The sequence below is a fragment of the Elephas maximus genome, chromosome 6 (genome assembly GCF_024166365.1).
Source record: "Elephas maximus indicus isolate mEleMax1 chromosome 6, mEleMax1 primary haplotype, whole genome shotgun sequence".
Lineage (NCBI taxonomy): Eukaryota > Metazoa > Chordata > Mammalia > Proboscidea > Elephantidae > Elephas > Elephas maximus.
In genome coordinates this window covers 129306651-129333244 of record NC_064824.1, presented here as the reverse complement: position 1 = coordinate 129333244, position 26594 = coordinate 129306651, and the positions used below count along the sequence as shown (strand labels likewise).

General features: G+C 41.0%; 1 protein-coding gene across 1 annotated transcript in view; it reads left to right on the top strand.

Moving 5' to 3' along the window:
• Positions 1-26348, top strand: part of IRS1 (insulin receptor substrate 1) — an 83654-nt gene extending 57306 nt beyond the window's left edge. The window contains exon 2 of the mRNA XM_049888336.1: positions 21826-26348. The gene's annotated coding sequence lies outside the window, so the exon portion shown is untranslated. The remainder of the gene's footprint in view (positions 1-21825) is intronic.
• The last annotated feature ends 246 nt before the right edge of the window (positions 26349-26594 follow it).

The following is a 26594-nucleotide window of genomic DNA, read 5'->3' as shown; positions in this document are numbered from 1 at the left end:
GATAGCTTTAACAAGGAGAAATTTATTCTCTCACAGTCTAGTAGGCTGCAAGTCCAAATTCAGGGCATCAGCTCCAGGGGAAGACTTTCTCTCTCTGTCGGCTCTGGAGGAAAGTCCTTGTCATCAAGCTACCCCTGGTTGAGGAGCTTCTCGGGCACAGGGACCCTGAGTCCAAAGGATGCATTCTGCTCCTGGTGCTGCTTTCTTGGTGGTATGAGGTCACCCACTCTCTGCTCACTTCCGTTTTATCTCCTGAGAGATAAAAGCTGGTACAGGCCACACCCCAGGGAAACTCCCTTTACATTGCATCTGGGAGGTGACCTTAGTGAGGATGTTACAGTCCCTCCCTAGTCCTCTTTAACATAATCTAATCTTGCTTCATTGACCACAGGTAGAGATTAGAATTTATAACACATAGGAAAATTATAATCACAAAATGAAGGACAACCACTCAATACCAGGAATCATGGCCTAACCAAGTTGACACACATTTTGGGGGGACACAATTCAATCCATGACAGCTGCTTTAAATGAATGACTGCTAAATGTGAGGGTTCCTTCAAAAAAAAAAAAAAATTGAGACCGTTTTCTTTGGCTGAAAAAATGACTTAAGTTTGTTGATACTCTGTGCTGTGGAGTCGATTCAGATTCACAGCGACCCTGTAGGACAGAGTCCAACTGTCCCATAGGGCTTTCTTGGCTGTAATCTTTATGGAAGCAGATGGCCAGGTCTTTCTCCCAGGAAGTGGCTGGGTGGGTTCGAACTGCCAACCTTTTGGTTAGAAGCCAAGTCCTTAACTGTTTGTACCAGCAGGGCTCCTTTGAACTTAGCCTTAATAAAGCTATATGGGCCTTGGAATATGTGTATTAGTGCATGTGATCTTCCTATATATCTGATGTTAGTCAATATAAACATTTATTAAGTGCCAAAAACCAAAAAACCAAACCCGCTGCCATCGAGTCCATTCCGACTCGTAGGGTCCCTATGAGTAATTGAGTGCCAGTTACCTATAAAACATTGTGATAAATCAAGTAGATAGTTGGAGATAAGAAACCTCAAAAACAATTTAGTAAAAGATGTCAATCAAACGTAAGTGGACACTTGATCACAGTCTCAGAAAATTAAATTTCGCGGCAGGGTTGGAAACCAGTGTGGTTCTACCATGCCTAGATATCATTTTACCTTTCAGCTAATGAAGAAGCATAAACAGTTCAGGTTAGAAAGTTCAAGGTGCTTTAGAATTGCTCATTTGGTTAAAGGCAATCCATTTCAAATAATGAATCAAGTATTCAAATTATAATTTGAAAGCAAGATAGGACCTTCATATTCACTGATAAAATGTTGACGGCTTAGATACTATTTCTTATTTATAAAACTTGTGGTGTCATAAGCTGACTGTAATTATTAGGGTTTCAATGACATCACTTTTTAAGGTGCTCCTCTCTGTAAACAACAGACACTTAAAATTGCGGAAAGGCAGAGCTTGGATGTCAAGTATTCCCGTTTCTCATTCAGTTTGTCCTTTCTGTAGCCCTCCACCTGTTATGATTTGCAATAGCTTGATCCACTACCACTACCAGTAGCTGTCAAGTCAGTTCTGGCTCATGGCGACCCTACATGTGCCAGAGTAGAGCTGTGTGCCATAGGGTTTTCAATGGCAGATTTTTCAGGAGCAAATTGGCAGGACTTTCTTCCGAGGGGCCTTTGGGTGGATTGGAACCACGAACTTTTTGGCTAGCAGCCAAGCACGTTAGTCGTTTATAATACTCAGGGATTCCAGTAGCTTGATTGAATGAGTTAATTGCCCTATACTTGATTAACTGTTTAAGCCAAGTGTTTTACAGCTACCATCTAACTTAATCCCAGTGAGGTACGTACTTTTATCACCATTTTACCAAGAAACTGCAGCTCAGTGGAGCTGATCAATTCCTCAAGGTTCCACACCAGAGAGAGGAGCTAGGGTCTTACCACTATCAGGTGGTCAGAAGGTCTGACAGTGCGTGTCTTGCAGACATTTTCCATTCCTGTCGTATTCCATAGCCTATGGGGAAACGTGTTATCACTCTGACCCAACCGGGTTAGGAAAACAACTTGTATGAATTGCCCAGCGTGTGATTGCTGCGATTCTGGAATTAGCTCTAGGGGAATATCTCCAGCCACCTCATCATTTTCCTACCATTTCCTAAAGCCATCAGAAATCTATGCTTTCCTAAGCTGCCCAGCTTCTCTTCCAGACCAGCATAGCAACACCTCTGGGTCAGAGCACAGGGTGGAGGCCCAGTGAGGGAAATTGTCCTTCAGTAATTAAGACTGTGCACTGCTGTAAAACTTTGACAGTAACACAGAATCTCGTACGACTTCCTAATGAACAAGGACTAGCGCACGTGGTATTGGCCCGGGGCCCGTTTGCCTTCTTGTTGCAGTTATGACCAGTTTGCTACTGTCTGTTGACCTGAATAGAAGTCATTAGCACAGACGGGCCATTCTTTGGTGCTTAATCTTTAGCCTTTTTCAAATTTTGATACCTTTGAGTCAGTATGGCTTTGCTGCTTACCCTGATATTATAAAATGTGCTGGTTCTGTATCTTCATCTTAAGCATCTATTTGTCCTGGGATGAGCTGTCTACATCCTTGTTCTTAAGAAAGATAACTGGTTGCTGTTGAGTTGTCTCCGACTCATGGCAACTGAACATGGGTCAGAGTAGAACTGTGCTCCATAGGGTTTTCAGTGGTTGATATTGTGGAAGTAGATTGCCAGGCCTTTCTTCTGAGGTGCCTCTGGATGGACTCAAACCTCCAACCTTTCGGTTAGCAGCTGAGCTCATTAACCATTTGCACCGCCCAGGGACTCTGTAAGAAAGAAAATAGGTGGTAAATTGATACCCAGCGGAAAATGGGAGCACATTTTGGTAGGAGTACTTTTGATGTTTCAAAGTTGAAGGTATTTCAGGCTTTTGTAGTCATTTAACTTGTATTTTGATCTTATTTATTCCTTTGTGATAAGATCTGAGTTGGCGATTTGGTGGCTTTTACTACCTGCCCAGAACCCATTTTCGTCAAGTCAGTTTTGACTCATAGTGACCTATAGGACAGAGTAAATCTGCCCCATAGGGTTTCCAAGGCTGTAAATCTTTATGGAGACTGACTGCCACATCTTTCTTCTGCAGAGCAGCTGTTGTGTTTGAACCACTGACCATTTGATGAGCAGTAATGGCATAGTGGTTAAGCGCTACAGCTGCTAACCAAAGGGTCGGGGTCGGCAGTTCGAATCCGCCAGGTGTTCCTTGGAAACTCTATGGGGCAGTTCTACTCTGTCCTATAGGGTCGCTATGAGTCGGAATCTGCTTGACGGCACTGGGTCACTGGGTTTTTAGAGCTCTTATTAACCACTGTGCCACCAGGACTCCTTTCCTACATGCCAGTCTTGTGAAATAATAAAGACGTCAAGTTGTAAACTAACCTCTGATTTGTGCTTTATGGTTTATTTAGTAATAGGTGGTTGTAGGGCAAAAAAAAAAAAAAAAAAAAACCCCAAAAACAAACAAAAAAACCAAACCCATTGCCATCGAGTCAATTCCGACTCACAGTAACCCTATAGGACAGAGTAGAACTGCCCGTTAGAGTTTCCAAGGAGCAGCTAGTAGATTCGAACTGCTAACGCTTTGGTTAGCAGCTGGGCTCTTAACCACTGAGCCACCAGGGCTCCATACACCAAGGTGTATGTATTTCATTCAGTTGTGGGGAGTGCCTGTTTATTTTGGTTCTATCATCTGTGAGCTAACACATATGGTCCTACCTCAGTTCCTCTTGACTGAGACAGCCAGACGTTAGAGTAATCTGCATTCATTTTTCAAAGAGATAGAAAGGAATGGAGTCACAGTTTCCATCTGCCTTTTCCCAGTCCAACTGTCCCCACCTCTGGGCCTTTCTCCTTAGCCTGGCACTAAGGGGGGTAAAGAGAATATCAAAAGGGGAGTCTTATAAGAAATTCTAACTGTTGTCATCTTTTTCCTGGCCATCCAAAAACAGTCATCCAAAACTTCTCTGTTATTCTAGAGCCCCCAAGGCAGAAGTTTCTCATTCTCCTCTAGGTAACTCTTCTAGAACTTTATCTACCAAGAAATTTTTCTTCAGGCTTCAATTCAATATTGAATATTCAGTACTTTTGCAGTTTAAGCCCATTTGTCTTATGGAGATGGAGAACAGATGGCTTCTAGTCTAGGCCTCCTTATAAACCCCTCCAGTTACCTCCCTCTCATTATCCTTTCATGTAACTTAAATGGTATGTTTCCCCATTTCCCTTTAAATTTTTATTCCCTTGCTATTCAGAGTTGGCCCATGGACCCGCATTGTTGTAATTACCTGGGAGCTGGTTAGGAATGCAGAATCTTGGGCCCCACCTCAGACCTAATGAGTCAGAGTCTGCATTTTAATAGGATCCCCAGGACTTCCTAATCACATTTAAGTTTGGGAAGCATTGCTTTTTTCTATCCCTTTGTAATTTGGTTATTTTTTCTATACCCTTCTTTAATACTGCGTGAAATGGAGACTAAAGTGAGACATAGTGCTATAATAATAGCCTGGCTATTACCAACAATAGTGGTGAAAAACATTTCTATCAAGTATTTATGTATCTCAAATTCCTATTAATTTAACACATTTGATGTTAAGGTATTTCCCACTAAATTGATGTGTATTCTTAATTTACAATTAACTTGTAGGATGCCATGGTGAAGGGTTCTGGCTTATTGTTGTTAGTTGCAGTCAAATCAGCCCAGACTCATGGTGACCTTACGTGTAACAGAACAAAACGTTGTCCTGTCCAGTGCTGTCCTGTGGTGTGATGGATCACTTGTGTGACCTTTCTAGCTATGGTCTGGTAACTCCCACCCTGATGATTGGGCAGGACTGTGTAAATAGGGTAATTGTGGCCTACCAAGGGGATTGCTCAGTTTTGCCATCCCACATCCCCTAACATAAAGAAAACAAAACTCACAACTGGACCAATAAGCAATGTTATGATAAATGGAGAAAAGATTGAAGTTGTCAAGGTTTTCATTTTACTTGGATCCACAATCAACACACATGGAAGCGGCAGTCAAGAAATTGAAAGATACATTGCATTGGGCAAATCTGCTGCAAAAGATCTCTTTAAAAGTGTTGAAAAGCAAAGAAGTCACCTTCAAGACTAAGGTGCTGTGCTTTAAAGGTAGGAAATAATGCAAGGATCTGGTTGCTGTCCATCCTTGAATCTCTGCTTGAGAGACCTTGGAAAGGCTTTCTTTGTTTCTACTGGAAATCTCTCCAGAAAGGATCTCAAAAAGAAATGATGTGGGGTAAGTCAGTGGCTATGTTTAGGGTCCCTGTTGGGTACTGTTGATGGTTGGGGCTGAGGAGAGCTCAGGGTGGGAGGATAGAAAGAAAGAGGAGTGTATCTAGAGCTTAAAGGTTGACGTGAAAACTTACCTAGTCACATCTCTTATACTGCAATGGAAGCAAAGTATGGAGAAATCAAATGAAGAGGTAGACCATTGCCAATTTGTGACATGGTTTTCCTGGGGCAGCGGGAGGGGAACTTCAGGCATTTTTTGAGCAGAATTAAGTAAGGTTCATCACAGGGCTGTTAATTGTTAATTATAGCCTGTCGCTGTTTGATAGTAATGATGAAATTATGTGGTTGGGTTTTATTTTAAAGTCATTTTGTCAGTGTCATAGGCTGCAGTCAAGAAATAATAGAAGCAGTTGTTTTCTTTGTGAACTTTGTGACCACAGCAGCTCCTGTGTCTAAATTTAAGGAAGATCTTTTCTTATTATCATTACGTTAGGGCTCAATCTTAAAAACTTTGTGTCTAACCAGCTAGAAATCAACTTATTCTTTCTGTTATCTAATTTTTAGAACTTTGAACCCTGTGCATGCTCTTTGATAATAATGTGTTCCCTTCCCCACACTGTATTTTTTTTTTTTTTTCAAGTTTAAGTTTAGAGAAAACAGACCTAAAAGTATCTTCTTAGGAAGACATCTTCTACATAGATACAGCAGCTGGAATGTATATCTCAGTATTGGTCTTTGCCACCATTTGTCAGTTGGTTTGTTATATTGTGGTGGCTTGCATGTTGCTGTAATGCTGGAAGCTGTATCGCTGGTATTTGAAATACCAGTAGGGTCACCCATGGTGGCCAGGTTTCAGCAGAGCTTCTACACTAAGACAAATTAGGAAGGAAGGACCTTCTGGAAAAATTGGCCAGTGAAAACTTTATTGAAGGAAGAGGTCCAAGCTGCACTGAGGGCATTGGCGAAAAACAAGGCTCCAGAAATAGATGGAATATCAACTGAAATGTTCCAACAAATGGATGTACTGCTAGAAGTGCTCACTAGTCTATACAAAGAAATTTGGAAGACACTTACCTGGCCAACCAACTAGAAAAGATCCATATTTGTGCCTATTCCAAAGAAAGGTGATTCAGCAGAATGTGAAAATTATGGAACAAATATCATTAATAACACACAAATGAAGTTGTGCTGAAGATCATTCAAAAATGGTTACAGAAGTATATCAACAGGGAACCACCAGAAATTCAATCTGGATTCAGAAGAGGATGTGGAACCAGGGATATCATTGCAGATGGATCCTGGCTGAAAGCAGAGGATACCAGAAAGATGCTTACCTGTGTGTTACTGATTATGCAAAGACATTCAGTTGTGGGGATCATAGCAAATTATGGATAACGTTGCGAAGAATGGGAATTCCAGAGCACTTAATTGTGCTCATGAGGAAGATCAAAGACTACAGCCTTTGGTATGGATTGCGCCATAACATAAAGAAAACAGAAATCCTCACAACTGGACCTATAAGCAACATCATGATAAATGGAAAAAAGATTGAAGTTGTTAAGGATTTCATTTTATTTGGATGCACAATTAACGCGCACAGAAGCAGAAGTCAGGAAATCAAATGATGGATTGGATTGGGCAAATCAGCTGCAAGACACCTCTTTCAAGTGTTAAAAAGCAATGATGTCACTTTGGGGACTAAGATGTGCCTGACCCAAGCCATGGTATTTTCAGTCGCCTCATACGCATGTGAAAGCTGGACAATGAATAAGGAAGGCCAGAGAAGAATTGATGTTGGTGTTGGTGAAGAATATTAAATACACCATGGACTGCCAGAAGAACAAACAAATCTGTCTTGGAAGAAGTACAGCCTTAATGCTCCATAGAAGGGAGGATGGTGAGACTTTGTCTCACATACTTTGGACGTGTTATCAGGAGGGACCAGTTCCTGGAGAAGGACATCATGCTTGGTAAAATAGAGGGTCATTGAAAAAGAGGAAGACCCTCAACGAGATGAATTGACACAATGGCTGCAACAATGGGCCCAAACAGAGCAATGATTGTGAGGAGGGTGAAGATTAGGCAGTGTGGTACAAACAGTTAACGTGCTTGACTGCTAACTGAAAGATTGGAGTTTTGAGTCCACCCAGAGATGCTTTGGAAGAAAAACCTGGTGATCTACTTCCAAAAAAATCTGCCATTGAAAACTCTATGGAGCACAGCTTTACCCTGACACACATGGAGTTGCCATGAGTTGGAATCGACTTGACAGAAACTGGTTCTTTTCCCTCTAGATATTTAGTGAACTGCTTCAGCAGCCCCCATTCTCTGACTAGCTTGGCATTGGGTGGTGGGTAAGGGGAGCAAGCCCACCTAGAGATTTAGTAAACTCTGGAAAGATAAGTGGGTTTAGCCCCACAAGTGTATTTCAGCTTAAGTCCAGATGGCTCCTGGCCATTTATGAGGACTAAATTTATTTCCCTTGGGCTTGCAATCCCCTCAGGGTCACTGATAAATATTTCTTAGCAAGATTACCTTAGTTAAGAATTGTTACCACCTCTTAAGTAAGAATTTGACACAACTGTCCTCAGGATGGAGGCCTGGCGGCGCAGTGGTTAAGAGCCCGGCTGCTAACCGGAAGGTCCACAGTTTGAATCCATCCTTGGAGACACTAAGGGGCAGTTCTACTCTGTTCTGTAAGGTCACTATGAGTCAGAATAGACTTGACTGCCTTGGGTTTGGTTTTGTCCTTAAGATGAATCTAGTTCCTCCTGACAACCAACTATTCAGACCACAGGAATGTGGTACAGTTAAATTCAGAATACTGTTAGGGAAGTTATAAGCAAATGCCATTTTCCAGATTAACAAGACAAAGGCTTAAATGTCAGATAATGGAGAAAATAGAACGGAAAGAGAACAATGTGGAAGACAGACCTGAGAAATGAAGGCAAAAGAGCAGGAGCTTGGGGCTCAGTGGGTTAAAAGGTGAACCCCTCTTGTGAAGTAAGCAAATCTTGCCTCCTTCTATGAGGGAAAAAAAAAAAAAAATGTGTGGTAAGTTAGATATCTGCACCATCGTCTGCTTCAAAGACCTTAGAGATGCAGGCAGTGTGTACATCACCAGTTATTTCAGATTGTCTTTCAGATTCCCCCCCCCCGCCCCCGCCTTGGTTTTCAGCTGCCAAAGATTAGATGTACCTCTGGCAGCAATATTAGCTTGTCAGTGATACTCAGGCCGCATTGACTAGCTACGTCACTCTCCCGTGCAGTTCCTGCAGATGAGACATTGGGGGAAAAATCAGAAACAAAGCCCTGTGATTCCTCCCCCAACCGTTATAAACATGCCTTAGAACCTGGACATGGTGCAGAAGAAACTCACTGCACGTCCATTAAGCCTGTGCGTGAGACTTCATTAAATTCTTTCATGTGACCCTGTAAGTCTTTGGCTAGCTGACTCAGAAGGTGTGAGGCATCAAGCTTCTAGTTTCTTCTGGGAAAGCAACAGAAGTGGCCTTTCAAGGGCGTTTCTGCAGATAGGGTTAATTGAAGATCAGCTCAAAGGTATGCTAGTGTGGTCTTAGCATTTAAAGTGTCACCGCGTCCTGGTTGGTCCCTGTGCAGGCGGACAGGTCGTTGTATAAAATTGTATCACAGGGTTCTTTTGTAGCTCTACTACTACTTCCCTTACGTTTTGTCTTAGTTTCCCAGGTCTGCCAACACCAAGTGGATGGCTTAAAACAGTAGGAATTTATTTTCTCACAGTTCTGGAGGCTAGAAGTCCGGATCAGGGTACCACCGACTGTGTAGGTTCCTTCCGTGGGCTCTGAGAGGGGAGCTGTTCCATACATGCCTCTCTTCTACTTCCTGGTGGCTGCTGGCAATCCTTGGCGTTCCTTTGCTGCTTATGGATGCATCTGCCTCTTATGTCACATGGTGTCTATCCCCCCATGTGTCACCCTTCCTGTCTTTTCTGCCTGTATATAACATACCACTCAGAAGGAATTTAGGACCCATCCTACTCAGGTCTGATGTCCTTAACTGACTACATCTGCAAAGAAAAGCCCTATTTTCCCAAACAACATCACATTTGCAGGTACAGGGATTAGGACTCAGCTTTTGGGGGGGCAAATTTGATTCATAAGCCTTTTCTTTTTGTTCTGGCCTTTCCCCACACCATCTTCTTACCGGAATAACTCTCTCTCTTCTCAAGAAGCATTCTAATCTTCTTGGCTTCGGCTTCAGTTTTTGGCTAGCGTCTGGTGTGTGGACTTGTTCTTTTTTTTTTTCTCCGTCCCACTCCTCCCCTCCCTAGTAACCATCAAAGATTGTTTCTTTTTCAGTGTAAACCTTTTCATGAGTTTTTATAATGGTGATCCTTCTGTGGTTGACTTATTTCACTCAGCCTAATGCCCTCCAGATTCATCCATGTTGCAAGATGTTCTGCAGATTCGTCATTGTTCTTTATTGTTGTGCAGTATTCCGTTGTGTGTATGTATCACAGTTTGTTTATCCATTCATTTGCTGATGGGGATTTAGGTTGTTTCCATCTTTTTGCTAATGTGAATAATGCTGCAGTGAACATGGGTGTGCATATGTCTATTTATGTAACGGCTCTTATTTCTCTAGGTTATATTCCTAGGAGTGGGATTGCTGGATCATGTGGGATTTCTATTTCTAGCTTTTAAGGAAGCACCATATCGTTTTCCAGAATGGTTGTACCATTTTACAGCCCCATCAGCAGGGCATAAGAGTTACAAGCTCCTCACATCTTCTCCAACATTTGTTATTTTCTGTTTTTTTCATTTGCACCAGTAATGTTGGGGTTAGATGATATCTCATCAGAGTTTTGATTTGCATTTCTGTAATGACTGGAGCCCTGGTGGCGTAGTGGGTAAGTGATATGGCTACTAACCAAAAGGTCGGCAGTTCAAATTCACCACCCACTCCTTGGAAACCCTATGGGGCAGTTCTGCTCTGTCCTCTAGGGTTGCTGGGAGTCGGAATTGACTCAATGGCAATGGGCTTGAGTTTGGTTGGTTTTAATGACTAGTGACCGGGAGCATTTCCTCACATGTCTGTTAAGAAAAAAACCAAACTCACTGCCGTCGAGTTGATTCCAACTCATAGCGATTCTATAGGACAGAGTAGAACTGCCCCATAGAATTTCCATGGAGTACCTCGTGGATTTGAACTGCTGATCTTTTGGTTAGCAGTCATAGCACCTAACCATTACGCCACCAGGGTTTCCATGTGTCTGTTAGCCACCTGAATTTCTTCTTTGGTGAAGTGTCTGTTCATATCCTTTGCCCATTTTTTAATTAGATTGTCTTTTTGTTGTAGGGTTATTGGATTTTCCTATAGATTTTAGAGATTAGACCTTTGTCAGATATGTCATAGCCAAAAATTTTTTCCCAATCTGTAGGTTCTCTTTTTACTCTTTCGATGAAATCTTTTGATGAAATCTTTTGATGAAACAAGTGTTTAATTGTTAGAAGATCCCAGTTATCTAGCTTATCTTCTGGTGTTTGTGTATTGTTAATTATGGTTTGTATCCTGTTTATGCCGTGTATTAGGACCTCTTGCACTGACCCTATTTTTTCTTCTATGATCTTTGCAGTTTTTGGTTTTATATTTAAGTCTTTGATTCATTTTGAATTAGTTTTTGTGTATGGTGTGAGGTATGGGTCCTGTTTCCTTTGTTTTATGGATGGATGTCCAGTTTTGCCAGCGCCATTTGTTAAAAAGACTGTCTTTTCCCCCATTGAATGGACTTTGGGCCTATGGATTCATTCTTGCTTGCTAGTTCCACCAGTGCTTTTGTGGCTGTTGTGTTTTTAGGTAGCAGGAGAGGATTTGAAAATCCAAGGAGTTCCAGTTCTAAAAAAACATAATTGTAATAAGAGCTAATGTTTGAGTGCTTATTATGTGCCAGGCACAATGATGAGAACTTTTCATGTATTATCTCATTCAATCTTTTTTAATATAACTTATTTTATTTTTGTTGTTATTAAGAATATACATAGCAGAACATAGACCAACTCGACCGTTTCTACATGTGCAATTCAGTGACATTGATTACATTTTTCTAGTTGTACAACCCTCCTTACCCTCCTTTTCTGACTTGTTTCTCCTGCATTAACGTAAACTCTGGCTATGCAAAGTTTCCTGTCTGATCTCTTGAGTTGCTATTGTCAGTTTGATCCCATATACATAGATCTTTAAAAGTGTGCAGTACTCAAGGCAGATATTCTTTACTAGTTATGCTAAACTCTTGTTTAGTTTTAAGAAGACTTCAGGGGATATTTTTGACTTATGGTTTAAGGTTTAAAGTTACCTCAGGACAATAGTTTCTGGGGCTCATTCAGCCTCTATCGTTCCAGAAAGTCTGGATTCCATGAGAATTTGAGAATCGTTTCTGTATTCCTCCCCTTTTTGATCAGAATTTCTTATCTCATTTAATCTTAATGATAACCTTATGGAATGGGTACTATTACTATGTGTTATAGATGCAAAAATTGAGATTTAGACTGGGGAATAAATTGCCCCAAATGAAAAATGATTGTCTTAGTATCCCTCTCAAATTGATTTTGGAAATAAGTTTTGAGTTCAACATAATCTGATCAGTTTAAAAAGCCTGTCAGCCATGTAATAGTTCCATCTCCATTCACAAAACAACCTTTTTTTTTTTTTTTTCCTGGTTGAATTTCCTAAATTACGTTTTGGAATTCAGAATTGCATGCAGGTTACTCACTTTTCATCCAGGGAATGACAACCGAAGGGCAACACACAGTTACTGCGTTACTTTATTGCAGGCAAGAGCTGAAGCTGGTCCTCAGCAGTCACCCAGTTAAGTATGGGTCCAACCTGTGGCCATCAGTTGTATAAGATGGCCGGTACAGTTTTCCACACTTCTTAACATTTTTTTGTTTAAGAATCACCCTCATGCTCCAGAAATCTTTGTGACCTCCAGTTCTTTAACAAGAGTTCTTAAGGTAAAATGAATGAGACTTGTGGATTGAATACAGGCGAAATATGCACCATATGCTTATGTATTTATGAGCAGTTTCAGTTGGTTTCAGACAGTGTTCTCTCATTATTTAGACTGCCTTTATTTTATCTTTTTTTAAAGAACAGCTCACTTAACTTCAAAGAATCCTGGATTAAATTCTCCGCATTTTCCCCTTGGTATTCTCCTAAAAGCTTGAAGGGGAAGACAAAGGCTAAAACCATTTTGCTTATGATTTAAGATGATGGTTTCCAGGAGGTGTTTGTTCGATGTGGGTAGTAGGGAAAGTTTTCTACTGAGCTTGACCTTGTGAGGCACTACTGGAGTGGCATTGTAATCTGATAGGCCAGTTTAAAAAGGAGCCCTGATGGTGCAGTGATTAAGTGCTCAGCTGCTAACTGAAAGGTCAGTGGTTTGAACCCACTAGCCACTCCATGGGAGAAAGATGTCGCAGTCTGCTCCCTTAAAGATTACAGCCTTGGAAACCCTGTAGGGCAGTTCTACTCCATCCTGTAGGGTTCCTGTCAGTTGGAATGGACTCAACAGCACACAACAACAATTGCAAAGGGCAGTTTAATGAACAAGCAACTTATGGGAAGGAGATGAGGGCCATGCAGCTGAGGCACCTCATGGTTCCCTTTAAGATGCTTGTTTAGCTTAGTACATTTTTCTTACATTACCCAATTCTTCTTTAAAGTCAACCACAACCCACATTATCGGGGATTCCGGCTAAAACTGTGGTGAGTAGGAAATAGATTAAACACAGGTTTTCCCTTTCCTCCAGCTGCCAAAAGTGATGTCAGTGGCGTTAACGACCCTTACCTCAGCCCGTGGCAGACCCAGGACTCACTAGGCGAACGCTTGTCCCGTGCCCTTGTTCATGTGTGTCACGGAAAAACTGACGTCGGTTGATAAGAAACAATTGGGTAGTCTGACAATTACTCAAATGTAGAATCAGGCGCTTGCTTTCTTGAAGCAAAAAATAAGACGCTAGGGAGAGGGCAGAGAATGCAAAATCCATTTGGTGTCTGACAGAAAAAGAAAAGGTGATGGGAATAGGTCAACTGGATTCCCAATTGCCTAATTACAAAATCAATATAACAGACACATTTTACTATCTATACACCACTTTGTAAACTACGTTGTAATTTTAGGTCTACTGGTTTGTATCAAAGCCAGACATCTAATACCTATATCCTGTTGTATTTCTGAACATTAACAAAAAACGGATGTGAAATTACAATATAAACCTCAGAACTGGAATGTCAGTCCCATGGGGGAAAATGTGCTGCAGAAATAGCTCCCACGAGCAGAAGAAAGACTGACTTTTATGACTTCCTTATTCAGGTAATGTCCGTGACGTCTCATGTAACAGGTTTGTTTTGGTTCAACTCTGTTAAAATTAAGGCTTCCTGTACCACGGCGCATGCGGGCTTGCTTGTAATGTGGAGGGATTGCTTTTCTGAGTCCTTCTACCTCCTTTATGTCCTCTGTACATGGGCATGTTACAATATTGGTAGAAGAGACATTTTGATTTACATTTTTGGCAGGGGAAGTGCTATAGTATTGATACCATTTGTTTTACCTTTTAATATACCAGTATCATCTCTATTAATAAGAGAATGGGAAATAACCGAAATTAGTTTTCTTTGCCGTTGACAGAATACTTTTAATTATTGCGACCTCATTTTTAAAAATTTATTGTATCTCCTCCCTAAGTCCCTGACCATCTTGAAGTGTTTCCAACGTCTTCTTCTGCCCTTTGTTGCTGGGTTAAGGAGAAACCCACAGTGCTGGCAGAAGTCAACCTGGTGGACCACAGCAGGACCTGACAGGCTAGAGGGTCGTCTCCCCGTCACTCTCACGCTTCTAGCCTTTTCATAGTATGTGTGCCTTTCTCCACTGGTGGTCTCCTGAAGTCACCAGCCCTGCCAGAAGGTATTTCACGGAGACAAAGGGGGAACTGGAGCGAGATGGCTTCTCACATGCTGGCTGCTCTCCCTGGATTTCCTTCCTTGGCAACCCGGTGCACTAGCAGGTCTAGCCAGCAACCTTGTTATTTTCACCAGCTCTCTCCCATGTGACTTGCATCAGGCAAGAGTGCTATTTAAGCAGCTCCGTTAAAGCACTGGCTCGGCCCGTTGGTTACCCTTTGCTGCTCGAGACCACAAAACCAAGCCTTCCCAGCCCAGTGCTGGCCTATTTTAGAAGACTTTGGTTTCCTTTCTTGAGCAAAAATGGCTTTCTCTTTTCAACATAATATAGCAGAGATCTTAGTCTTTTCTCTAACTTTAGTTCAATTTTAACTTGGTATTTGTGTGTGTATGTGTGTGTGAGAGAGAGAGATTATGGAAGGGGTGACTAAGTCAGAGACTTTGGCATCGTGAAGGCTTTCAACCTCCAGAAAGAGGATGCTTCTCCCCTGATTAACTTCATTTCCTCCTGAGGTTCTCAACTTGCCCCAAGCTTTCCAGCTGTGCCTTTTAAAGAGCAAAGAGGCTCTTCCACTTCCCAAACGTGAATCTCTCTGGATTTAGCAATTATTTTGAGATGGGTGATTACCATAGCTAATAGAGCTGTGCCGTGTTAAGCTGTTGCTTCCCTAAATGCTACCATCTAACCCAGATGGGAGAACTGAGGCTCTAAGCCAGGACATTTCTTTAATTAGGGTTTCACCATCTATCAAATGAGTCAGTTTATCCATCGTTTACAGTGAATATTAAAACGAGGAACAGCTATACACTATCAGAGCTTCAAGTGTAATTGAGATTGGTGATTTTTTTTTTTAAACGGGCCCATTTGTCCATTTCAGATATGCTTAAGAACATTTTCGTAGTGTTTTATAAAGTACTTTATTAATACATGAAGATTCTAGAAGAATCGATCTGCTCTAAATTAGTCTTGACATCATTAATTAATTCCATCATCACAAAGAAATGTTACTTTAGATTAACTCTGAAATGGGAGTGAGGTCAAGGAGGTAGCTGAAGAAATGAGTTAGGATAGGTGGTGGTAACGGTGAGCAGTTGAATGGAATTGTATGAAATAAGAAGTCAGCAGGCCTGGAAAGATAAAATAGAGTCACAGGACCGTAGTCCTCATCTTACAGCCTGCAGAGCTACCCACCAACCTCTCTGCCTCATATCCCTTCCGCCTTTTCTCCTACTCCCAGTCCAAAGAATTCTTCTTTTCTACTGAGAGAAATCCTCCTTCCTTCACGGTTCTTCCAAACGTTTTGCCTGTGCCATTCCCTTCAGGTCGTATTCTTCTGGAAACCAAAGCTGGGATGGCTTTTACTACTTTCCAGACGACCATACTTCTCCCCAAACACAATCAATTGGGAGGATGGGAAAGGGATAGAATAATACCAAGAAGGTTTAAAAAAATGGGTTAATATTTCACATATTTTCTCACCACAGGCATTTAAGAATGGGAAAAGTCTAAATATGCTCAAAGCAGTTTTTCCTCTCTTATTTAAACCTATTTGATATGAAATGTAGAATTTTAAAAGTTCAAATCCTTAGAGTAAATAGTGAAATTAGAACCACAGCCAAATAGTGCTCTTCCCTGAGTGATAGGAATTATAAGTAGTTTCTATTCATTCCTTCTTTACATTTTTTTGGGGGGAGGGGGATATTTTATCACATATATACTATTTATAGTATTTTCTATACTAAAAAAAGAAAAAACTTTAAAAAACACCTGTTTATATTAACTGAAAGAGAAATATGCTGTTTTGACTTATTTCCTTAAATGGAGGGATTTGACTTATACAAATTTTTCTCGTTGAATCTACCATAAGATTTCAAACAGTGGTCTCCATGGTTGAAAAGTCATCATTACAATCATTTTTTAAGCACAGTTGGATGAGGAAGTGTGGCTTTCTGGTTAGGTTTTAGTATCTGACAGCAGCCAAGCAACTTAGAACACTTGATTCCTATTTTCTTAGTAAAATTAGACACTGCTAAACCCGTTGAAACCAAACCCATTGCTGTTGGGTCGATTCCAACTCATAGTGACCCGATAGGACGGAATAGAACTCCTCCACAGGGACAGGAGTAGCTGCTGGTTTCGAACTGCCGACCTTTTGGTTAGCAGCCCAGCTCTTAACCACTGTACCACCAGGGCTCCTAGATGCTACTACTGTTTCCTAATCACATACTTACTACCATGTTGCACCTTTACTCAAGAATTGGCAAGAATTTTCAGTGTATGTAAAATACAAGATAAAAACTTTCAGTAGATGGTTTTGACTAAACATACATTGCTGAAATAGTGCCAGGCCTCCCATTTTACTCAACATCGGTGATAACCTTATGCTGTTTTCAGCTGCCTTCACAATAAACACTAATCAGTAGATTGAGACATGGGAAGGGAAGCTAAAGCCTTGTTTCTCAGCTGTAGTAGGCATAGTGTAAGTGGGTACAGTCCAGAAGATGTAAATTCCTACTGGATGTAAGAATGCAATAATCCATCAGTCTCAAGTATGACTCTGCTCAAGTGCTGACTTACTTGATAATGCCTTAAAAATTACATTTTTTCACTACTGGCAACAGATTTAGGTGGGGTTTATCTTAGGAGAAAGGTACACAAGAAAGGATACAGTAGATACTGATGTGGCGATGAAATTTTGTCAAAATGCAATTTCCTGCTACTAAATCTCCTGACAGGTGCATTGTATTTCTGGCTTCAGAAGTTATTCCCTAATGATGTAACTGGAGAGAATGTATCGCCATTGCTGAACATCACTCTATGTGATACTTGCATTGTGTTTTCTCTAAGGAAATGTTTTGCTTTTTTGTTTCCAGTCTATGCATGTTTCAAATGAGTTTTGCATTTGTAAAACATCGTAGCAGTATTTGCCTCATGTGGTTGGAGTGAATCCATTGGGGTTGTACATATAAAGTGTATTAAACATAACTACGCCCAAGGTCACTGTGAGTCGGAATTGACTCGATGGCAACAGGTTTTTTGGTTATGCCCATGTCTTCTTTTTCGGTGCCTATTTACTTTTTATGACAATCTTAGGAAGCCCTGGTGCCATAGTGGTTAAGTGCTACGGCTGCTAACTAAAGGGTCAGCAGTTCGAATCCACCAGGTGCTCCTTGGAAACTCTATGGGGCAGTTCTACTCTGTCCTGTAGGGTCTCTATGAGTCGGAATTGACTCAACGGCCCTGAGTTTGTTTTTTTTTTGGGTTATGACAATCTTGGAAACCCTGGTGGTGTAGTGGTTAAGAGCTAGTGCTACTAACCAAAAGGTCGGCAGTTCGAATCTACCAGACCCTCCTTGGAAACCCTGTGGGGCCGTTCTGCTCTGTCCTATAGGGTCGCTATGATTCGGAGTTGACTCGATGGCAACGGGTTTGGTTATGACTGTCTTTATCATTGTAGTTGTCACTCAGCAGATATTAATTGAGTTAAATGACTGTGAGAGCCTGCTGTGGTTACTGTTTTGTTTGTTGTTTTTTTAAAATATATCCCTAAGTTACAATAATGTGTGTATACACGTTTGCATTTTGTCAAGTGAGTTGCTTTATGCAAGCTTAGCTCTTCTTGACTGCAAGTATGTAGGAGCAGGCTAGATTCAGAAGCAAACATATGGCAGATGAACTTAAGCCTTAAGGTGCATTTTTTGAGGTATGTCTATAAAGTTATGAGACTACTTTCCAACAAACTCATCAGAGGAACTGTTGTGAACAGTGAAGTTTCTGGAGTTCTTTGCCTTTGGATAATACCTTGCTGAGAACCATTACCAGCTTAATCAGCCCCTTTATGCACCATATTTGGCTCCAAATGCTTTTTGGCTGTCTGCAAAGATCAAATGTGCCCTCAAAGGGCCAAGATTGGCTGCTATAGAGACCATTCAAAAGAATATGCCCCAGGCTGAGAAGGCAGTTGCAAAAAAGAAATGAGAACTTGAGAAGGCATTCCAAAAATGTCCCCAACAATGGCTGCATGATTGGAAGGTAGCCAGAAGTGGCCACTGTGAAGGACAGTTCTCATGGAGGGGTATCGGTTTAAAACCCATGTAATTACTAGGTGGCTAAACTTTATGTACATGTGCACATACACACACCCCTGTGCAAAGACAAACAGGCATAAACTTCAGACTTTCCCTTTAAAATTCTCCAGGCCTCTATTGCCTGTTTGGAGTCTCTGCCTGGTACAGATAGTTAACACACTTGGCTGCTAACTGAAAGGTTGGAGGTTCGAGTCTTCTCAGAAGTGCCTCAGAAAAAAGTCTTGGCGATCTCCTTCTGAAAAATCAGCCACTGAAAACCCTGTGGAGCTCACTTCTACCCTCGCACGTATGGATGGGGTCACCATGAGTTAGAATTGACTCCACAGTGCCTGGTTTTTGCCTATTTATTTACTGCCTAATGTTCCACCCCCTCCAGGACAGCATTGCCTCCCTCTTAAGCTGACTTTTCCATAGACTTCTAAGTGGATGGTCCCAGTAGGAAGCATTTGTAGCTGGGATATATAATCAGAGTTTATGATAAAGGGCCTTTAAAAAGTAGTATGCTGAGACTTTAGAGGGAAGGTACACGGTGGAATTGATACATCCTTTAATTTCGTGCTCTTTGAACATACCAAAAACCAAACTTGTTGCCATTGAGTGGATTCCGACTCATAGCGACCCTATTGGACAGAGGAGAACTGCCCTGTAGGATTTCCAAGGAGAGGCTGCTGGATTCGAACTGCCTATCTTTTGGTTAGCAGCCAAATGCTTAACCACATGAAAAATTACAGGCATGCTTCAGAGTGGCCCAAAGCAGTCAATCCGAGCTCACAGTGAAGCTGTACTTTCTGTTCCCCTTGCAGGGTCCCTGATCTCTCCCTGTTGGGCCCGTGCAGGCTGGCACTGGCGATGATAAAAGTGGGTAGTACAGTTTGTTCCTTCGCGAAGCCGTTCATTCAGCCATTCTGGATGAGAGCCAGATATGAAATGAGAAGCATACCCCATGCCCTTTGCTTTCCCCCATTTTGTACTCAGCAGTTTCTTGGTTTCAGCTCTTTAATAAAGCAAGGCCTGGGTGCCTGATTTTGGGCTCAGAGCTGTCAAGCTGTGCTAAGCTGTACCTGGATGTTCTGTAGGAACTTTCTGATTGATTGCAGTGTGAGTTCAGGAGGATGTCGGCAGTGAGAGGTTTGTGCAAGCTTTCTCCAGGGAGTTTCACAGCCAAGTGACAACTGAACGGCGGGCTTTCCTTTCACGTGAAGACACCACGCCTGAGCAAATCCTACTTCTCTGGCTATTACAGCAATAAGCCTGGAGTGCCTTTTTGTTTTTACCTTGGTGTCTCCATGTCAAAGCCTTATTTGTAAGGAGAAAAGTAAACTGTTTCCTGTCTTCTAGAAGCAGAGTTAATATTTTAAACAAATCTCCTCATAGAATGGGCGTCCTTTGGTAAACTGCAACTTACCTGAAAGCCATTAGGTAAGTAGCAAATGCTAGCCAACCCCAGCTATAATCTCCTTCAAGAGGAGGGAGAAAAAAGTTCTGTCGTTCAACGTTGATGTTGTGTGAATTTTAGAACCCGTCACCATCCCGAGCTGACGTGGATTACTGCTGCATCTTGATCTTATCACAAAGCGTGGCGTGTCCTTGTTGACCCTATAATTAGAGAAAGATTTGTTGGCCTGCCATTGAAGGTTCTTGGCCATCTAGCCTAACCTACATCTGCAGACTCAACTGCTCCTCACTCTTCGGACACTGTGTACTGCAGGGAAGCCACACCCTTTTCTTGGCCAGTTGGAAGCTGTTCTCTCCTCTCCATGGGTCTTGTTTTATAATTTCTCTCCACGAGAAGGGTGCTTTTCCCCTTCTTTCATTCAGCTTGTAGTTATCGAGTGCCTGCTATGTGCCAGACTTCATGTTCAGCTCTGGAGATGCAGACTGAAGCAGCGTAGACATCGTGCCTGTTGCCACCTGCCCAAATCATTCCTCTTCTAAATTCAGCCAAGTGTGTCAGCAAGGCGCTTCCTTTACCTTCCTAGCTAGAAGTATTCTTCCCTCCTCCAAGCATCTAGAACTTTTTTGCCTCCTGTGCATCTATCATGGAACTTATTCTTTTCTACTTCTGTTTATGAACAGGCCTTACCTTCCTGGCTAGAGTAGCTAATTTCAGTCACCATGAGTCAGAATCAACTCAACGACAGTGGTTTAGTTAGGAGTCCCTGGGTGGAGCAAACAGTTAAGTGTTCAAATATCAACTGAAAGGTTGGCGATTTGAACCCACGAAGGAAAGTCCTGGTGATCTGCTTCCGAGCCTTGAAAGCCCTGTGGAGCACAGTTCTCTGCAACACGTGGGGTTGCCATGAGTCAGAATCAACTTGATGGCAGTGTTTTGTTTTTTTTTTTTTGGCAGAGCAGAATTCAGTTTTGTATCCTTCATAGTAGTGCATGTAACCATTTACTCATTCAGCAAATATTTATTATCTATTCTGTGCCATGTGTTGTGTAGGGCACTCTATAAACCTTGATATTTATAGATACCTTTTAAATGCATGAAAAATATGGGCCTCAGAAGGACTATCTAATATAATACTTGAGAGCAAAAGAGAGACTTTATGAGGTTAGAAAGGGTGTCTTCTCTCTGAGGGGCAATGGATAATCCTCCTTTGAAGTGTGCCTTCTTGAATTGCATAGAAGGAATTTGCGCTTTTGCCTAAGTAACTGATTTCTAGTAGACCTAAATTTGAATCGCTTTCTTGCTTTTTCATTTGCTGATTAACTGGCTTGGTTCTCCTGCTGCATCTAAAATTCCTGTGGAAAACAGCGTCCCATTAAAAATTGATTTTTCAATGTTGTAACATTAAACTCTGCGACTTCACATTCTAAAATCTGCAGTTAACTTTCGAACAACAGAAGCTTCAGCATGACTGTTTACCTACCATATTTTGCACTAGTTTTACTCAATAACTCTTAATGTGTATATTGGTTCCAATCATAAGAATGACAAAATATTTTGTATTTTTGTGTTGCTAAACTTCTGAACCATCCAGATCACATTGATTTGTTTACCGATTTACTATTGACTGCTTTTAGTTTGTGATTGCTTTGGACTCCTGAGTTTTGGGGGAAAAAAAAAGTTAAATACAATTTGTTAATTTTATTTAGGTGCACAGTTCTACTTGTGCCTCTGAGTTCAGTTTATCTGATGCTGCCCTTTTTGTATGAAGTCCGTGTGTGCGTGGCACAAATGGTTAAACATTCCATGGCCAGCCAGAAGGTTGGCAGTTTGAACCCACCCAGAGGTTCCTCATAAAACAGGCCTAGTGATCTCTTACTGTAAAGATTATAGCCTAGAAAGCCCTATGGGGACATTCTGCTTTGTCACATGGGGTTGCTATGCATTGGAATTGTATATTCAACAGCCCCACAACAACACCCCCGTTTATAAAGAAGAGTCCTAAAAAGAGTGGTTAAACGTGCATTTTGAGATGCCCATGGTGACGAATTCTTTCATTTTCCATTTCAGAATGAAGACCTACCTGACCTCAGCAAATCCTCTTTAACTCATGGGTACCCAGACTCTTAAGTATTTCATGATTCACAACTAGGACCTCACATCTTCCTCCTCAGTAGATGGTACGATGCCTCCATTTCAGTTTGTTTACTTTATACAATCCTCAGGAGTTCGTTGACTGAACTGCACGTTCTACAGTGTGCCAAGCAAAAAAAGCACTGTGACACCAGAACAATGCGTCAGCATAAACTTCGTCTTTAATCCTAAGGACTGAGCTGGCCACAAGGAGCTGATGGGCCCACCGCCACGCCAGGAGAGAACGGGTCTCCTCTCGGTGCATTTACAAGATGACATTTCATCTGCTGCTGAAACTGTGTACGGCAACGCATCCTTGTAGATTATTTCATACGGAACAGTTCGTGTTGGGTGGAGAGAGTATTAAATATTTAACATAGGTTTTGATTTATATGTGTAATTTTTTAATTAAAATGTAACTTCTTTTCCTGCAGCACATCTTTTTTTTGGATGTGGAACTGAGGTATACGATGTTCCCTTGTAAAGAGTGGAGCAAGTGCTTAAAACAAGGCTAAACGAGAATAGACTAGGGTACTATCCTTGTTTTAAGATGATCGTTGAGAAAAATAATATAATAAGAATCATAGTGCCATAGATGGGTCTCAATTGTATAGAGTTATATTTACTGATGTTATCTCTTGTAATATAACCCTGATGTTGAGCTGAGTTCCTTACAAGACTTTAATTTTGTATTTTTCCTGTAAGACAATAGGCCATGCTAATTAAACTGAAGAAGGAGCTATTCGACTGGGTGTTTTCAAGTGTCGGCTTAAAATTGGCAATGGAATGGAAGCAAAATTACAAGAAAAGGAAATCAACGTCTTCCATTGTACATATTGTAAAAAAGAAGGAGACACGGGCGATCCCTTCAAATTAAAAGCTCTCTTTGGGGTGAACAATGTGGGTGTTTGTAAATTCTGGAAATTTCTTTCTATTCATAATAAACTAGATACTGTTGATCTTTTCTTCTCACCCCCTTCTGTAAACTTTCTTCTCCATTCCACCATTTTTTTTTTTTTTTTGCGTGTGTGTGTATGTGTGTGCACGTTCTGATATTTCGTTTCCTGCATTGTCTTGAGAAAGATGGGCAGACAAATGAGTGCTTCCTCACCAGAAATTCAGATTCCAGAAAGTGTTTTTACCATGGCCAGGGCTCTAAGTCACTTTCGTTAAGACCCTTTTCTCATGTTTTCTGAGCACTTCCAATGTTACATCATTGGCCCATTTGCCCTAGTGGGTACTGGCCAATAGTGATTAGTTAATAAAACACAATGTACAGGGAGCACCTCAAAGCATAATGACCTGCTGTTGAAACATCTAACCAGCAATGAAAATGTTAATCCTTTTCTTGTTTGGAGAGTACACACATCTTGGAATTTTTCCTTATGGAAAAAAGGAAGTGGCAACAAACCTACTTAAAAATATTGCCTACAGAATTGTTCATCTTTTTACCAGTAAACTTCTTCATGGCTAAATGAATTAATGGAAGTATCAACCTCCCTCTGAGTCAGTGGGGACTATATCAGGAGTTCTCAGCCCCACTGGGGGGAGGATTAACATTTTATTTCTCCGAAGGGTTGAGCTCCCTGGGTGGTGGTGGGTCATCAGGGAAGGGGCCAGGGTTGGAGAGCGTTGCAGGAGCTACCGCCCCTGATCAACTGGGGACCTCTGCTCTACTCTAAAGTGAGTGGAGATAAATGGAATCCCTCCTACTGCTGAGGTCTGTGTTACTGTTAATTCAAGTGGATGGCATGTACCTCACAGACTGTTGTACAATGCTCAGTGTTGCAGACTTTAGCCACTTGTATGCTCATAATTTCTAAGATAAATAGGTGTGTAGTCATGAGTCCATTGTTTTTAAAGAACTTACTGAATGACATCATTTCCTATTAGTCAAGAACATTACCAATTTTGATAATCTGAGATAAAAAATTTTTTTTCTATTTTTTTTGTTTAAAAAAACAAGACTTAGCCAAACTAGCTTTCATTTTTCAAGTCTTCTGACTCATACCCTTGCTAGTGGAGGAAGAAAGGAAGCTGCCCTATTCTCTTCCATTGAGGACTCAAGTAGTTACAGAGAAATCAATGAACAAAATTGGCCCCAACACTTTCACTGTAAAACTGGTTGTTTTTCAAGAAATCCAGCCTTTGAATATATATCATCAAGATACCTCTGCACATGGAATTATCAACATATTTTGGATGATAACAGAAGTGAACACACTGGAAGGTACATCTCTTGGTTTCTATCTTCCTGACTTTTGATTGAGCAGAATAGCATAAAGGTAGAACTTTCTTATTTAAGCTGCTCCCAGTGGTCCCTGAGCTGGGTTTGATGGAAGTATTAAACTTTACTGTTTGAACACTGAAGATTGTTGGTAGAACAAGGTAGAATCTCATGCTCTGGCTATACAAAGGCTTTACTTTGAGCAACATCAGCTGTTGAGTTCTTGTGTTCAGTTGCTATTAAGTAGAGTTGGCTTTTATCCATTTCAAAGTATTTGTAGTCCAGCCAAGGACTTACATTAATGGGATCCTAGTGGTTTCTGGTTAAACTAGAAGTTAGTGGCTTTTTCTTCATGAGGCCAGTCCTTCACAGCATTCTTTCTTAGAGACTTAGGGAGAGTCTTAAAATTCTCCTTTGCGAAAAGAATAAATAATGGCTCATGACTTTGATGTTATCTTCATTCTGGGCAAAAAGAATGAACCTAGAACCAGCTAGAAGTGAGGAGAATCCATTAATGGTCAACCACCTGAGTCAACAATGACAAATCAGTACTGATGTTACATTTGTGGCTATTTTTTACTGACTTTCAAAGGTCAGGGTCTCTCTTGACTAATCTGGGTTGCTTGCGAAAATGGATTTACTAAAAATCACGTAGCCAGAAGTAAAGATTTTTTAACCTTTCTTTCCCTGCTTTTGTCTCCTAGCTGTCTTTTAAATTTGAGACATATAAGTACTAAGAATTATTTTTAGGCCTTATACTGAAAAAAAAAAAAATACTGAAGCCCTGTTTTATTCTATATTACAATCTGAATGCAACATGCATTCATAGTTGGAAATTTTGTTTACTACAGGTGCTTCAAAAATGAGGGAGAGGTACTCATCATCCACTGACTATAAGAGCCATGAAAATATTGATGTGAAATGTTCCAACTGCTGGTGGCAGTGGTCCCGTACTCAGTCTCAGGGTGACTTGGTAGAGCTCTATAGGTCAGCCCATCACATAGGGAGGCACTAAAACCAGGGATAATGGGAATTAAGACCTTGACTGGGGAGACACGGGACTCTTTAGAAGGCATGCAAAGAATGAACGGAAGCCAAATACGAAATGAGTTCTTTGCAGGGACTACACAGAAGGTTAGTGTTCCAAGGATACCGTGAACATTCGCTGGAGGTAATGCCATGTTCTTATAGACTGCTGAGAAACTTGAGAGGCAGAAGCATGCACTTTTAGGGGTGTGAGAAACTATAACCTTACCAATACTAAGAGGACCCCACTCTGTGAACTTAGTCATGGAGAGCCAAAGTGGCCTTCTTGTAGTCAGCAAAACATCAAGGGTGAAACATGGGTACCTTTAGGCATTTCCACAGCCAAGCCAGATAAGATCTTGGAGGTACTTTCAGTAGCTCTGTAAATTGGTTTCCTGAGTGTGGAGATGGAACGTATGGGTCAGGTGGTATGTTGGATGCTGTACTTCTTGTAACCAGAGCACCAAGTTAAGTGCTAGGAGAAGGTAGAATGATATAGAAGGTGTTTGACCCTACTTGAAAGAATTTACCATTAATAAAGGGCCTATAATTAGCTAATCTGATTAGAAAATGTATGACTTATATGAGAGAGTACTCTTTCTTTCCTAGTTTTTTGATGACTTGGCACACACCAAGAGATCTGATGTTTTAGTTTTCTGCCATTCACCTGCCATTTCAACCTCTCTCTTGGACCTGCTGTTCATTTCCCCAGTGTTAACCAGTATGCCATATGATAGGTCAAATTCAGTAAACAGGAAACTTGTCTGTATTTGCATAGACATCTTTAGTGCTGTGGTTTTCTTTTTAGAACTTCACCATTGGCTTAAGAATGAATGTAGTTCCTGGAACAATTTTTCTTATGAAGCTCTTTCCTTTTCACCTCTTGGCTACAGGGTGGGCCAAATTAAATACCTATATATTTTCTTTTAATGTATGTGCAGTTTGGTTTATCATCTTAAGATGGTGGTGCTGCTCATGGTGCTACTTCATCTGTGTATGAAAAGACCAATGCATGGTCTGTATTGCTACCAAAACATTTATTGTATATTTGTGTATAATATATGTATTATGTATATATGTAACAGGTACAAGGCCAGTTACATATTTTTATTTAGGAGTGTTTCACTTTTCCAAGTTTCTTTATAGTGTTATGCTTATTTAAAGAAGATTTTTTTTTTTTTTCTGATTCTGTCTGGTACTTAGAACTGTAGTGTCTTCATCGTTAATTAAAGACAACTGTCGAAATGAGTGCTGATGTGAATGTTAGTGGTCCTTCATGTCTTTGATTATGGGACAGGAAACAGAAGTTACCAGGGAATTTGCGGAGGCATTTGGTTGAGTAAGAACAGTGTACACCATTTAACATAGCTCAATAAGTGATTGTGGAACAGGTGGGTTTACGTCACCCTATCCCTCTTCAGTTGACTTTTAATGGCTGAGGGTTTAAAGAAAA